The sequence below is a fragment of the Pecten maximus genome, chromosome 17, assembly GCF_902652985.1.
Source record: "Pecten maximus chromosome 17, xPecMax1.1, whole genome shotgun sequence".
In the NCBI taxonomy this organism is placed as follows: domain Eukaryota; kingdom Metazoa; phylum Mollusca; class Bivalvia; order Pectinida; family Pectinidae; genus Pecten; species Pecten maximus.
The window spans coordinates 16352498-16370647 of NC_047031.1; positions in this window are offsets into that span (position 1 = coordinate 16352498).

Genomic DNA, 18150 nt, shown 5'->3' on the forward strand with positions numbered 1-18150 from the left:
GTATTCTCATATGTGAGTTTTAGATAAAATATCAATATAACACTGTCTAATAAAAATTATCAGCAATATTGGTTCGAAGCAAGATAGTAGCATTTTACATGTTACAAGAGTATTCAGCTGTTACAACATAAGTTGCTTCGAACGGAAAATAACACAGCATACATTGTATGTATGGACATTAAAAAAATGCCCTGGTGTCCTTCACATGCACAATTGTATAAAGTCCTTTGATTTTCACGCGCCTTTTATTGTGAATAACATATATGTATATCTTATTCACAAATACTTTGGAACCGTAAAGTAGAAGATACATGTTCTGTTAATTGTTAAAACAGCCACTAGGTAATTACGAAATTAATAAAATGTACTTACGAAGCAGCACTGTGATCCAGACGAAAGCTACCGAGGCAGTTGTTAGTATTACTACGAGAAAAACGTTGTCCTCCTTTTCCTCCGCGAACACTCTGGTGGATTTCTCCTCCGGCTCTGTAATGCATTAATCAGGAAATTTGGTTTGGTCTGGTTTTATTTGTTTAAGGACGGCCTCCCGTGCGTGCGATATGCATGCGTGGTCGTGATGTGTGCGTATGTGTGTTTTGGAAGGCTGCGGTATGTACGTGTTAAGTCCTCTTACGATAGTCTGGAACTTTTGCCAATTTATAGTGCTACCTCACTGAAGCATATACTGTCGGAGACACCCAGCAGGACACCCCACCTGGTTACAAAATACTGGCAATGGGCGAACCAGTCGTCCCACTTCTTGTATGTTGAGCATTACATTAATCGGGAAAAAGGATCCGTGTATCAATACAAGAAATGAAGTTCCTTTGACTATTCGGTAGCAACGGAAATAAATGGTGCGATCGAGCTCTCTGGTATCCCAGCATGCTTAAAATAGTTTGTGGTGAAGTGTGGTACTTTTTACGGGTTATTCAAAAGTAATTGTTTGATTCAATCTCAATGAACTTACAATTTATGACTGCAATATGTTAAAAGTAAAAACAATCAGCTGGGCTGTATTTGTGTGAGCAAACCATTGAAACAGTTCCTAGACAAACAGACGCTTACCCTTCGGGGACATCTGGTATTTCTCGGGATTTTTGTACTTTGCTCAATTTTATACTACGATTACAATTAGTAACACACAACCATTCATTACATTTCTTCAAACAACATTCATTGTATGACCCTCGAAACCAACGGGAACGATTCGGGATTCAATATTTCAACTGAAATTGTTATACACACGCTTAACCCCAGTAGCGATAGCAACATTTTACGATGTAGAACTGTAGATAATGAAGCATTTGAAATCATAAAACTCTTAGAATTCATTATGATAAAATCGTGTATCTCATTGTGACCTTCTACCTGTCATTTATCATGCTTGATTTGTTTTTTAGGTGTTACCGTTATAGCAACAGTCAGGGTCATATGAAGGGGTCAAGCATACTCATATAGAGGAAACCTAGTCAGAAAAGAAAGGACCGATTTAAATGAAATGTAACAATGATTACATACTGTATTATGTGTCAGTGGACGTGTCAGGTATTTTGTTTACCTTCTATGGTAATAAATGTCGGACGCATACATTAAACATATAAGCAGACGACATTTTGTTTTTGTTAACCATGACAACCACGTTACTGGCTCATTGTTTTATTTTTATGTTATAAGACACATTTCGCTTTTGTTTACAGCGTTGAACGACAGTGAGTCATACACATTACGTGTGCGTAAACAAAAGTCCTGACAGTAACCATGAAACCCATCCATGACAGAAAGTAGTGTTTCATTGATATTGTCTGTATTACATTGACATTGACTGTATTACATTGACAGTAACTGTATTACATTGATATTGACTGTATTACATTGACAGTAACTGTATTACATTGATATTGTCTGTATTACATTGATTTTATTACATTGACTGTATTACATTGACAGTAACTGTATTACATTGACAGTAACTGTATTACATTGATTTTATTACATTGACTGTATTACATTGACAGTAACTGTATTACATTGACAGTAACTGTATTACATTGACAGTAACTGTATTACATTGACAGTAACTGTATTACATTGACTGTATTACATTGACAGTAACTGTATTACATTGACAGTAACTGTATTACATTGACATTGACTGTATTACATTGCTTTTATTACATTGACTGTATTACATTGACATTGACTGTATTACATTGATTTTATTACATTGACTGTATTACATTGACATTGACTGTATTACATTGATTTTATTACATTGACTGTATTACATTGACATTGACTGTATTACATTGATTTTATTACATTGACTGTATTACATTGACATTGACTGTATTACATTGATTTTATTACATTGACTGTATTACATTGACATTGGCTGTATTCCGTTGACTTTATGACATCAACTATAAGATTGACATTGGCTTTATTGAATTGACATCATTGGATTGACATTGGCTGTATTACAATTGCATTGACTGCAGTATATTGATAATGTGTTACTTCCAAAACAATTTTAACCAACTTCATTAATCACCTTTATTATCACTTGTAATTGTTCGAATGTAAGCGTGATAAGGGTCTTTGGGAGGGAACCGGAACATCCGGAGAAAACCAAATTGATCGGGCAGGTGACGTCATGCCTTTTAAACTGGAGCCCCGACCGCCTTGGTATAAGGCATGTGTGTTGCTATACTTTGTCACTGACTGCATTGTTAACTTACCATGCAGTATACAATCCGGCGATATATAAATATTATCAAATCCCAGGAATTCCCCTTTCGAGAGCACAACGAACACTTCCATATAGAACGAGGTGACGTTTCTGAAAGACACATAAAAACAGCACACGATTCGTATCGTGATATACGACAACATGGGTCATCATATGATATTATGTGATATAAAAGTCGACAACATGTACTATCAATTAGACTGTGAAACAAAAACAAAAGAAAATTTGTTGCACATTTAAACATAAATGCATTGTCTATTTTTATATCAGTGTTGTATTCATTCAGATAGTTAACTTGGGTCCGTTTTAATAACTGCCAGTGAGATATGGATCGCCAATCGAGTGTTGTTTAAATAAGTTTCAGCAATGTTGAACGTCACAACAACAGCTATGGTCATTTGAGGACAGCCTCCCCTGTGTGCAAGGTGCATGTGTGTGGTGATTGAGTGTGTTTTTGGATTGTACGGTATGTTCGTGTTTGTCTCCTTGTCATAATGCTGAACTGATGCAGACTTTATAGCGCTACCTCACTGAAGCATTCTGCAGAAAACACCCGGCAGGTCACCCCACAGCACTATCAAAAGAAGACATGTACGTATCTCGCACACAGGGGAGACCGTCCTTAGATGACCTAATGTGTTAAACAATACTAAACCAAACACAACCATGCAAATCTACATCTATATGTATAATTTTTAGTTTATTATGTCAACATTCTTTATGATTTTTCAGCATACCGTTCAGAGAAATCTGGTATGCCTAGTTGGTATATTTGCCACCTGTTCTTCGTCAAACGTTTATCGTACGTTTCAAGAGCGTTTTCGGTCTCGGAGTCAATTATGCGTACACGGAAACGTCCCACAGATGCTCTCAGGTATACGTCTAGCTGAAACTGAAGAACACCAGACTGGATAAAAGGCACAAAAACGAACAGCACCTTTCATAAATTAAGTAGCAGATACAAATTGCACGATATGCAGCTATTTCACCTCTGTGTCTCATCAGTAATGCCAGGGGTCAGGGGTCAAGGGTCAAAGCAGGAAAATCAAAATCGGTATCAACAGTAATATTTAAAGAACCAACCGTCTATAGTGACAATGTCACACCAAATTAAAAACTAGCTACAATAAATATTCTACCAACAAAGGACACTTATGTTTTAATATAATAGTTGCCTATTAATGGCCGACATTTTGTGAAATCAAAAGACAGAAGTTGAAGATAAGTACTCATTGTATCTAAAGAAATCGTAACAGTTTTGATGGTTTATTTAAATGACCCCCTGCCGAGTCGTGGGTGATTTCTCCAGCGCCTTCTGTTCAGATTTTGTTGGTTTATCTAAATGACCCCTTTTCAGATTGGTGGGTGATTTATCCAATGCCTTCTGTCCAGGGGACATTCGAGAGCTCAAGGATAAGGTCCGCTATACCCCACTGAATGTTGATTGTAGAAGGCGCCTAAAAGTGGTCCCTCTGAGGGGATTTCCCTCCATGTGTCCTATTTAGAGGACATTGGAGAGATAAAAAATGATTTTTCTTTTCTCTCCTTACTACCCTGTCTTTTGTGCTTTTTTCCTAGACACCCGTTCTCATATAACCCTGGCTGTTGGTGTCTCCTAGACACCCGTCCTCATATAACCCTGGCTATTGCGAGGACACTTAACCCCTAGACACAGACAATTATTCAAACCAATATATACTTGACTTTCAATGACCCACCTCTAAGTACAGTTTCGGTCTGTTCGTTGGGTCTTTGTTATCGGTAACCCCGGATTATGTTGATACACTACGTCTAACGCTCCCCATTGACCAGTATACGGTAGGATACAGTCGGATACAGCAGGCGTCATCCTTGCGCGCTACAAATGTCCCAGGATACAGAAGAAATCATCCCTGATTGTGCAGTAAGAACCACCACACGTCGCCTCCTCTGATATGAAGTGTGAGACGGATGTATAATTTCATCACCCTTTGCTTGGGTTGGCACTACAGGTTCATTAATAAAGACATAACGGAGCTTAATAAAAGTCTTACCTGGCATGATTTATTGTCACTCAAATAATTTTCGTGATTTGTCAAGTTAACGATCACAAATCCTGTTTTCTTGGCAGAAATTTTTTCTTCATAAGCCAAGATATGACCTGCGAAGAAAAGAGGTGAAGGTTCTGTTACTATATTTACTGATTAATATTGATTAAGAAGTGTTGTTGTTATTTTTAATAGTGTCACTATTCTAATATTACATCACTAGATATGAGTGCTTACTACCCAATTATATTATATATGTTTTTAAATTATTATACAACGTTTTCTTTGAGTGACTTGCCTTCAACAGAGCCGTCAAAGTCCGTTAAGGTAACTGTCGTATTGGCAGGTATCAGTGTCGGTGTGTTTTCAAAGTAATCACTTAGGATGAATGGACACTGGTCTATCGCTTCTTTTCCTTCGAAATCGCAAAGTCCAAGTGAATATTTTTTTCCTGGAAAAATATGATATGAATTAATTTCAACACATACATATTTTGCTTATTGATACCTCAAAACAGAAAGGGAGCAATCCGTACTTATTTTAGCAAATAATAAAATACCATGGACCACATTGGGAATAATCCACCTAATGACTTATGGGTTATCATATAGGTCATGGGCCTGTATCTATTAATATTGTGCCAAATCGTTACCCAGTAACTGTTATATATTTACATTTTATCTTTTACGTCTAAAACATCAAAGTTCTAGATAATTTTAAATGTCCCCCATGAGTTGTAGTATCAATGCTCAGATTTGTCTTGTTCCGAGTTAGTGTTATTTCAACCCGGTGATCAACATTACCGCTATATTTTGTTATATATTAATACATCACATTTTGTAAGGCTTTAACCTTAACAAATCTTATGAATATTAATACCAACATTAAACCATATTCATTTATCAGTTTAATATAGGAAGAATAAAACAAAAACGTCGATCACCGGAAAATCTACACTTAAAGGTTAATTTGCTAGTAACAGTCAATACCTCAACGACAAGAGAGCAGTGATCAATTATTTACACAGACATAAGTTGATATTGTCAATAGATTGAATATTTTGTCATAACAATATGATTTCCTCTGACAACCAGCAGAAGCAGTTATTTAACTTGTTTTAATCCGACATGTAGGGAATGATACATCTAGGATACCTCAAAAAGCCGAAAACACAGTTTTTGTTTTCCTGATTCATACGTTTAAAGAATTATAAAACGTTACCACATAATTCGTCACTTTCGTCATCACCATGGAAACAATCCTTATGGAAATCACAAAGTTGTTGCGCGGCAATGGTTACTCCCGTCCGACACACGAATATTCCGTCGTTAGGGCCAGGCACAGGCTTCTCAGATGGTTCTGTAACAAAGAAAATATGAAGCACTTAAGGTAATCTCATTAAGAAGTACAACGTAAATAAGGTAGTTGACATCGCACCATTATACAAAATTTCATGAAAATCGGACAATATCTAAATTTCCATTGATAAGAGGCCTCGGTCCGGCTGACCTGTCGGATGACCAATCGATAAATGATGATACTCTTCCGCACCGCCGGTCATACACTGTACATCAACACTGATGATGTTACGTTTCAGTTGAATTCAGCACAACTGTTTTCGAGGGACATGAGTTCTACACTCTATAACCGCAATATCTCAATTCTAGTAAAGCAAGAGCAGATAAAATATATGGGTGGTTATAGTTAATAATTACATAACCTGTTGACTTTTTGTTTTAAATCATAGCTTTTTATCAACAAATTGCATTCGCTATAAGAATTTTCATGTTAACTAACACCAGTATTTTTCATCAAATATAATGAAGTGGATGTAACTATGATATTTAATAGACAAATTCGTGTTTGAAACGTAGTGCTTTGAATACAAGTTGAACAGTGAAGATGCGTTTTTCTTTATTACACAACACGAAGTTCAAACCTCGACAGTATGCTCATTTCATTATGATTTCATGTAAACCAATACCAATGATTGCCAAGCCCTCGCGAGGAGACTACTGTTGCTACTTTAGTTTAAAATTACCTGTCGGGAGATGACAGTTTTCAAATACAGCTCTCTGTAATTTCCCAATTTTCCATGGTATATGCTGATTTTTGTAAAATTGCAGTTGTATTTTAAATATGCCCTCTATCTCTCCGATTGGTTCTTCATCCTCTTTCCATCTGTCAAACATAAAAAAGTTTTTTTCCCAACAATACATTTAAGTTCAGATGTAGAACTGAATATGTGAAGTTAAGTATGAATACTGATATATCTAATAAAGTCTTCAATGAATGGTTATCAAAGTGAGTGTTAAATTTGTAAATTAACAAGTGGGTGTATAATTTCTATAAATAGCACCATGTTAAATGTGTTGTGTAAATAAGAGTGATGAAGGCACTGACTGTAAATTAAGATGAAGAACTGAATATGTGCTGGTTATGAGATAATAAATAAAGTGTGAGTACTAAATGTATGCTTAAATGTTAATGTGGAATTTAAGTTAGATTGGAGTTGGGATGATGTTCATTTAAGACGATTTGTAGGGGTGCTGATTGTTATCTAAGAATTTTTAATTTTAGTTACGGAGTGTGTGCTGGGTGTTGGGTGTTAAATGAAACTGATCAGTGTTGGTGCTGAGTGTGTGCTGGGAGTAAACGAGAATGCAAGACAATCTATATTTGGTTTTGGTTAGATTCAGGTCAGGAGGATGTTGATTTGAGAGTATCTGGAATGGGTGCAGAATGTCAATTTAATTTTGGCTGAATGTTGGATGTGTGGTAGAGTTGACTTAGTGTGATAAACATTGGGTATAAATTGGATTAATATAGGGGTGCTGGATGTTAGTCCGGGATGAGTTAATATTGGGTGCTAAACTCAATGTGTGCTGAAAGTTAATTTAAAATGATTTATATGTAGAAGATATGACATCTATAGTGTAATATTTGTTAGCATGTTCGAAGAAGTACTGGCAAATGTAAATTGCACTAATTTTAGGGGTTAGTGATTGGCATCGTTGCCAAGTTATAGTGGGGTGGATTAATCGAAGTATCTACGGGAAACATTGTCGTAAAGGCTCAGTGCATTGATCAAAACAGTAAGGTGTCTCAGAGAAGTATGGCTTGATGGTGTCTTTATATAGCATATGCAAGACATGTAAAAAAAACTTTCAATTATAACAAATTCAATTTACATGTTAGGCTATAAATTTGGCGCCTTGCACTTGTGCTCGTCTGTACAGTATGAGATGCCAAATATTAAGGATCATGTAACTAGCAGATCCCGTGATATTTTACAAGCCTATTAATCACTATTACGGTGCAATTGAACCGAATCGTCTCTCGATTATCTTATTCCGTTGATAGGGAGTTAAACACCAGACAAGGCACAAACAAATAACCGATTATGCGGTATGTTACTACTGTGCTATCTCATATTACCATATGAAATATGTTGTGTTTAAAAGAGCTGAATGTTTTGCTGTCACTACCACGGTTCATACAATGTGAACATGACATACTTTTGACGACTTAGATTTACGTGAAGCAAAGACGTTTACAGATTACCTGCTATTCTGGTACTATTCCAACGTATCAACTGTATTTTCTTTGTTTAGGCACTGAACGAGCGCGCTTCATTTAATTTGCCTTTGTCCAGGCGGTTCAATGCTTATGTTTACCACTTTCGATTCAAAATAAATTACTATGCAATATAATTAACGACATTCAAGTTTCCCCGCCATTCTCGGCTGTGATTCTGTTGATAACTCTACCTTGTTGTTCCGCGTGAAAATAATAGTTCGTGAGATAATAGAAAACCACACAAAACTTACCAAAGTAATACACATATTTAAAGTAAATTAACATTATGAAAATGCTAAAATTAAACTATCCGTCAAGTTTTACAAACGAAAAATGTGTATTGGATATTTTTTTCCCGCAACTGCGGTGTGCTTCCCTTGACACATTACAGTATTAATGCACCGGTTGGTGGTTTATGAGATGATAATACTCAACTACTGTTCGTAAGATTATGCAGTGAAAGTGTCATAGAGTAGTAAATTATGATAGGATATTCAACACGGAGAGAACAAAAACAATGAAATGTTAGTGTAATGAAAGTATCTTACGCATTCAGTGTAGTCAGGCGCCTTGTCCACACATGGTTGTCTTGTATGATTTTCAGAATCAAAGCAACATCCTGGTTCCTTAGATAATATTTAACGTTGATGGCACAACGCCAGTAACTGCCTGTGATAAATGGGGAGGTCGCGTCCAGATTGGTGCCGTTGAAATAAATAACCCGACCTGGATTGGTTGATAAATCATTTAAGAAATACACGAAAATGCTTCCAACAATACTGTAGGAGTAACATGAACATTAGGAAAATCGTGATACACTTAGAGAGGAGATATTGGTCTGATAAAGCTGTTTTACTGAGTGCTGCCTTCTGTAAAATGCCGCCTGTGTAATTTTACACCGATGTTTCATTAAGTAAAAAAAAAAGAAATAAATTGTCCTTATTAAGACCCTGTGTTAGTAACAATTTAATGTTACTGCACATTTGCTAATATTCGAATAGGTATAGATGCTTGCGGTATCTATATATTTTTTTACATATATAAATACCAGTAAATATCCATCTTACTGACTGTAAGTTATTCCGGTGTTTGTATCGTTCTTCGCGTTTTATAGTTTGACATTGAGATTATGAAGACAATATTGTTGATCGTTAAGAAAATTACTTGACCCCCCGCCTCCTAACAAAAACAAATATAAACAAGTAAATAAATAAACAAAAGACATGGCTTACTTACCCTCTGGTTCCAGATCCTTTGCGCAGGGTTTTCTACAATTACCTCTTGTTTCAAAGACGACATTTGGGTTTGAGAAATCCCAGTCCACCCCGTTTGCACTGTAAAGCGATGGGTCTAAAAGTAAAGTAATGTTGATATACACCATTCGTGTACTGTTATTCGTGGTTTGCAAATACTGGCAAGGAAATGTCTGTGTAGACAAGAACTAAATCAATTATAGAACGCCTACTTCTTCACTTCTATTGGATAATGTTCATGTGCCGCATTATACTTGATTACTGTATAGATTGTAATATTCGTGGGAAGTTTCATTTTATTACATGCGGGCGGTCATTGGATATATAACGCGAAAAAAACCACCCAGCGATTATTGATGATTGCCAATATTAATTATACATACATGTACATACGAAAGTGTAAATGTGTTCGCCTGATTTTTGTAATGTACATGGCTTTGTTTAGTGAATTTTAATATGGCTTCACGATTAATCAGATAAAGACAACCGCGAAATTTTACCCTGCGGAGTTGAACAACTTAAAGTATGAGCTATTTGCGTTTGACTTTAACGTACGATCTGATCTAAATCTAATCTTAGAGTTTGATGCATCTGTTGATCTAAATGTGTGTTTTTTCTGACATCCATGGTCAAGTTCAAATTTCATTGTTTTACGTCTATACTTATCGATAACAATACAAACATTGAAATGAAATCCCTTGCCTGGTGTATAATGTTTAGTTTAGTATTGTTGGGAGTTCTTTATGATACTCCATTGTTCAGACAATAATTTGCTGCAACAGCTAGCTCAGTGACATGTCATGAAATATAAAATGTTATATCAGATTTCATCAACGGAGTTCCGTAAAAGCGGAAATAGTTTAGAACTGGAAATATAATTTCTTTTGTGTCCGGCCTCAACATGCAAAATCGATGCCACAATGCAAGTTATGGTGACATGTCTATATGACACTTTTCAAACATTGCCGAAAGAAAATAGATACTCCCAATCCCTGAAGACTAATATTGAGTATTGGGTCTAGGAAAAATACGTATTAATAACAGGAGTCCAAAACAATGTAATGAATAATTCATTAATCAACAGCAGAAACGCACACTAAAGACCACACGAAGCATGATCACCATACTAATAACTCGGAAGACTGACAACATTTCAGAATCACGAAAATCTGTCTAGTTTTACTCTCAATGGAATTCGTGAATAGCACGATTGTTAACGTTTGCCATATGTGATCCTTTGATGTGTTGAAAACGTAAACAAATATAAATCATGTATCTGATTCACGTCACGTTGTACTCTTATAATGTCACAATGTGCACGAGATGGTCATACAGTAACATTGATAGCATGTGTTTTGCTCGTTTATATCATGGTATTGTGTTAATTGTTTTTGTCTCGACAGACATGATATTTATGAATTAAGTGTAAACGACATTCGAAACATGAGTGTTTTAGACAGATAAAGTGAACATAAGAGGACCACTAGCAGAATTATCATTGTAACGTTAAACTTCAGAGTGGTGTTAACACGTTCGTAGTAAACGAAACCAATATTGTACCATAAATTTAACTTGGTTATAATGTACACGTAAACAGACGTCTAAACATAACTAGGTTATAACGTACACGTAAACAGACGTCTAAATATAACCAGGTTATAACGTACACGTAAACAGACGTCTAAATGTAACCAAGTTATAACGTAAACAGACGTCTAAATATAACCAGGTTATAACGTAAACAGACGTCTAAATATAACCAAGTTATAACGTAAACAGACGTCTAAATATAACCAGGTTATAACGTAAACATACGTCTAAATATAACCAGGTTATAGCGTACACGTAAACAGACGTTGAAGTATAACCAGGTTATAACGTACACGTAAACAGACGTCTAAATATAACCAGTTTATAACGTACACGTAAACATACGTCTAAATATAACCAGGTTATAACGTAAACAGACGTCTAAGTATAACCAGGTTATAACGTACACGTAAACAGACGTCTAAATATAACCAGGTTATAACGTACACGTCAACAGACGTCTAAATATAACCAGGTTATAACGTAAACAGACGTCTAAATTTAAACAGGTTATAACGTACACGTAAACAAACGTCTAAATATAACCAGGTTATAACGTACACGTAAACAGACGTCTAAATATAACCAGGTTATAACGTACACGTAAACAGACGTCTAAATATAACCAGGTTATAACGTACACGTAAACAGACGTCTAAATGTAACCAGGTTATAACGTAAACAGACGTCTAAATATAACCAGGTTATAACGTACACGTAAACAGACGTCTAAATATAACCAGGTTATAACGTAAACAGACGTCTAAATATAACCAAGTTATAACGTAAACAGACGTCTAAATATAACCAGGTTATAACGTAAACATACGTCTAAATATAACCAGGTTATAACGTACACGTAAACAGACGTTGAAGTATAACCAGGTTATAACGTACACGTAAACAGACGTCTAAATATAACCAGGTTATAACGTACACGTAAACATACGTCTAAATATAACCAGGTTATAACGTAAACAGACGTCTAAGTATAACCAGGTTATAACGTACACGTAAACAGACGTCTAAATATAACCAGGTTATAACGTACACGTCAACAGACGTCTAAATATAACCAGGTTATAACGTAAACAGACGTCTAAATTTAAACAGGTTATAACGTACACGTAAACAAACGTCTAAATATAACCAGGTTATAACGTACACGTAAACAGACGTCTAAATATAACCAGGTTATAACGTACACGTAAACAGACGTCTAAATATAACCAGGTTATAACGTACACGTAAACAGACGTCTAAATGTAACCAGGTTATAAAGCAAACAGTCGTCTAAATATAACCAGGTTATAACGTAAACAGACGTCTAAATATAACCAGGTTATAACGTAAACAGACGTCTAAATATAACCAGGTTATAACGTACACGTAAACAGACGTCTAAATATAACCAGGTTATAACGTACACGTAAACAGACGTCTAAATATAACCAGGTTATAACGTACACGTAAACAGACGTCTAAATATAACCAGGTTATAACGTACACGTAAACAAGCGTCTAAATATAACCAGGTTATAACGTACACGTAAACAGACGTCTAAATATAACCAGGTTATAACGTACACGTAAACAGACGTCTAAATATAACCAGGTTATAACGTACACGTAAACAGACGTCTAAATATAACCAGGTTATAACGTACACGTAAACAGACGTCTAAATATAACCAGGTTATAACGTACACGTAAACAGACGTCTAAATGTAACCAGGTTATAACGTACACGTAAACAGACGTCTAAATATAACCAGGTTATAACGTACACGTAAACAGACGTCTAAATATAACCAGGTTATAACGTAAGCAGACGTCTAAATATAACCAGGTTATAACGTACACGTAAACAGACGTCTAAATGTAACAGGTTATAACGTAAACAGACGTCTAAATGTAACCAGGTTATAACGTAAACACGTAAACAGACGTCTAAATATAACCAGGTTATCACGTACACGTAAACAGACGTCTAAATATAACCAGGTTATAACGTACACGTAAACAGACGTCTAAATATAACCAGGTTAAAACGTACACGTAAACAGGTGTCTAAATGTAACCAGGTTATCACGTACACGTAAACAGACGTCTAAATATAACCAGGTTATAACGTACACGTAAACAGACGTCTAAATATAACCAGGTTATAATGTACACGTAAACAAACGTCTTAATATAACCAGGTTATAACGTACACGTGAACAGGCGTCTAAATGTTACCAGGTTATAACGTACACGTAAACAGACGACTAAATATAACCAGGTTATAACGTACACGTAAACAGACGTCTAAATATAACCAGGTTATCACGTACACGTAAACAGACGTCTAAATATAACCAGGTTATAACGTACACGTAAACAGACGTCTAAATATAACCAGGTTAAAACGTACACGTAAACAGGCGTCTAAATGTAACCAGGTTATCACGTACACGTAAACAGACGTCTAAATATAACCAGGTTATAACGTACACGTAAACAGACGTCTAAATATAACCAGGTTATAATGTACACGTAAACAAACGTCTTAATATAACCAGGTTATAACGTACACGTAAACAGGCGTCTAAATGTTACCAGGTTATAACGTACACGTAAACAGACGACTAAATATAACCAGGTTATAACGTACACGTAAACAGACGTCTAAATATAACCAGGTTATAACGTAAGCAGACGTCTAAATATAACCAGGTTATAACGTACACGTAAACAGACGTCTAAATATAACCAGGTTATAACGTAAACAGACGTACAAATACAACCTCAACGCGTCAAAATACGCCACATGACCAACCCGGAAAGATGTATTGGCGTTAACATTACGGATAGGTAGCATATGATGGTGCATAACAGGAATATAGTTAAGTGTATTTTGTTTGTAACTCGCATTATTTCATTTTATATCAATAATTTGGGGGAATATGAACACATATTGTAACTTTCCTTGAGATTTCAGAAAGCAGCTATGAAGGTTGAAATGTAAAAAATAACGACATTCTGACTAAACTATTACTTCAACCCATAATCGATAAATCGAGATGAAAGTATGGATATCAATGAGGATATTGTTGTTCATATTTTGGCATCGTTTTATTTGCTTTTAATTATAATTATGGTTCTATTATTATGTTGGTATCATGTTTGTTGCCGACAGAATGTACAAACAGCAATTGCACATCCGAATATGAATCTGCTAGTTAATTTATACAATAGATCAAGTCTTTGCCGAATGAATGCACAGAACTGCGTATTTATTAGACTAGATAATTCATGGTAGACAGGGCGTTTAAGTGAAGAAAATATTCGAGAGAGATCAGGAAGATAAGCTTGTCCACGTATTAGCTAACCAGTGTAGAGAATATGAGCGTTAACGGATATTATACAATACTTACCAGAGATAATGAGGTGTAGGTCCGTCCCAGCATCTGTAACACTTACTGTTGACTGATCACTAAATATTTCCGGTGGAAATACCGTTACAATAGAGACGTCTGTAGTATTGCCCCCTTGAGCATTCCATAACAATGTAGATAACCATTCCTGAAGTTTTATATAGTCTAGCGGTATAGTAGCATTGTTGCATTCTTCGTCTTTAAATAAATCTCGGATACACTTATTAGTTTCTATAACATTGCTTAGGGGAGTATTCCCAGCCTTGTCATCAACCTTCGTATTGTCACAAGTAGATACCAAGTATATAGTAAACAGGGTCCATTGCTTCTGATAATTTGATACACCGGCTTCTGGCCCCGCGGTAGTGGACTGCGGTAGTTTGCACGTAAATTGGTATTGGGCACGTAGAACTGTTCTTCCAACAAGTAGGTTATAAATTGTCTGACAATATCTCTTGTGAACTGGTATCTTCTACATGAATTGAAGTTCGAATTTGTGGTATATTTTCCGTTTCCACTCCATAGACAAACAATTGTACACACATCGAGAGATATGTTGCATAGTGCCTCCGATTCATCTCCATAAGGGTAAAGTTCCTAAAATAGAAATGATAAATACTTAACTACTGTATTCCGAATGGCATGATAAATACTTAACTACTGTATTCCTAATGGCATGTCATATTTTACTTTATTTTACAATTACACATGTATTCGCGATAAGAGATACAACATATTACTGCATAGCTGGTAATATTCGGGAAAGGGAGTTTATTATTATTTTCGCGATCATTAGATTACGAATACCCATATATTGTCACGTTTTTGATTTGTTGAGATGTAATTATATAGCGTGCAATCCAGGTGTTACCAGATTACCTTCCTCATTCTAACCACTTCCCCATACATTATCTTTCTATCCCTTCATAACCCTCTTTTTATATCTTTATAATCCATTCCTTCTATCCATTTTCGTCCTCTTCTTTCTATCCGTATCTTACCCCTTTTCTCTTTCTTTCTAACCCTTTTCTTTCTACCTGTTTCTAATTAATCTTCCTTCTATCCATTTGTATCATCTTCTATCTATCTATCGCTTTCTCGTTCTCTCGTTTCCTTTGTTATATTTTGTTTACATTTTCACTCTCATACCTGTTACGTTTAAAACCACCTTTGCCAATATAACTTTAACCATATCGAGCCATGCGTGGGACGTTCATTGATATCAACATGACGTCACGATTTGTTTTGCATCGAAGTTCACTATTGTATATTAGCCAAGGTGTAAACAGTTGTATGGTATATCTAGCGTCAATAACGTTTCCTTTAAAGGACGAAGCAGTTGCATGATAGCCCTAGCATTAATAACGTCTTCTCGAAATAAAAACAGTTATATGATGCTCCTAATATTGATAACGACATTAAAAACAGCTGTGTGATGCCATTATGTATTAATAATTCCAAATTTCCTTTATTACGAAATTCATTTTGAAAAATAAGTCTTCCTCGTTCACGAGATCAAAGCTATATATGTCTTTGGGCATTGTACTCCCTGTTCACCTACGCAAGACAATATAGATCTATATTTGGACTAATACATTTTGTGTCGTTTTTAAATTAGTTTACATTTATAAACATTAATTATTAATCATAATTCCTACCCTAATATTAAGGAGGCAAGGTAATAAGAAATGCATGTCGTCGGATGAATGTCCGGGTATGTAATTCTGATAAATATCGCACAGTAAAATGTCTTTAGTACTTCCCTTAGAGAACTAGACATTGGCTGCCCCAACAGTGGGCGCTTGCCCTTCCGGTCTTATTGTGGTTTTGCTTTGTCCTTTGTCTTTGTTATTTATCGTGCAGTCATTTTATCGATTGTGACCTATACTTTAGGTTCCCCGCCTTTTTCTTTGTTGGTGATATTGACTCAGATATACACCGTACAAATCAGTCATTATAAATGGGTCAATACGGCGAGTGTTGTGTTACAGGTGGTATTCTTGAGGTTCACAGTCATCCAGAGACTGGTGGTGTAATATGAAAGTTCAGAATAGTTCAGGACACATACAAGAAAGAATATGGACATTGAACCAAAACTTACTATCGTAAATTGTAACCTCAATATAGACAAAATATTGTCATGAAGACCATTAAATAAGCACGACAAAAAGACCAGGACCCTTTCCCTAAATCATACCCATAAGCACAAAATCGGTGCTGAACCCGACACGCTTTTTACATCGCTTAATCATAAAGTGGTCAATGTCAAAAATAAAATCTCAGTTGCAGTATTTTCTAAATACAAAGAAACATAAAATAGCACTTTCAATATAAATCGATAACTAGATACTTTAGAACCAATACGAATTAAACCAACTAAAACAACTGTTTCGTCTTTCCATGACCTCCTCGGGGACGAGTAGGAATGAACGAGATAGTATAGAGAGAAATGAGACCAGTGGAGTCATACGAGAACGTGTGTCTGGGAAATGCCAATAACCAGTGTAATATCAGGACGAGTGTCTGGGCAACTAACAAAGAGAAAAGGCATGAAAAAAGAGAAAGGCGGTAGAAAGGGAAAACGCTGGGAATAAAGGTTCAGATCAGAATTCAATGTGTTTCAATTGTATCAATATATATATTGCCTGTTATCTCCTAGATGTCATCTAAATAGAAAACAGAAAGAAACCCATGGGGCATTGTTAGTCGTCTCCTTTACACGAGTTAAGCTGTGACAAGGACAAAATACCTAATACGTATGCATTAAATTATTCAGTTTTTTTGTGTTACAGAGCAGTGGTTTCACACATATTGCAGACTCCAATCATCTTTAAGCAAGTCAATTAATCCACTACATGTATTTATGTACGAAGAATTAATAATACGATGTCTGCATTATATGAAAATATTAGCTATTGGAATTCACATAGGAACAATTACATGTCCAATAATATTAATAATTCAACCCGAAACAATTATTTATTTTCAGCACTATATGATTTACACACAGGCTAAAATACAATAGTGAGCAACCATGCCAGAAACAACATTGAGTAGTGTTGATATCAATAACAGATCTATCTGTCACATGATATGGTTCAAGTCCTATCAATAATACACTCAATTTACGGCAACTATTTACTGGGGCTGTAACATATAAAAGGAAGTCAGACTGAATGACAATGAAAAGTAATCAATGACTGGAACAACAAATATTGATAAAATGACACGTATGTCAACTGAGGATGAGTTATGATTTCATTATCAGCAATGTTTTGTTTTGTGTGTTTTTGTTGTTGTTTTTTTATATCTAATATTTCATGAAGTCAATTTACGTTAGCATTGCACACTTAACCCGTGGATCAAACACCCCTTCATGTTATGGTAACTTTAAACAAAGTCGCTATTAATAGCGTTACCACTTTCCTGTTTTGATAACCATTAAGAATCTTAAAATACAAAAGTCTGATAAAATGTTTATATATTTATTACTTATCTATGTCCCTGCTGTATTCAGGTTGCGCTATCAA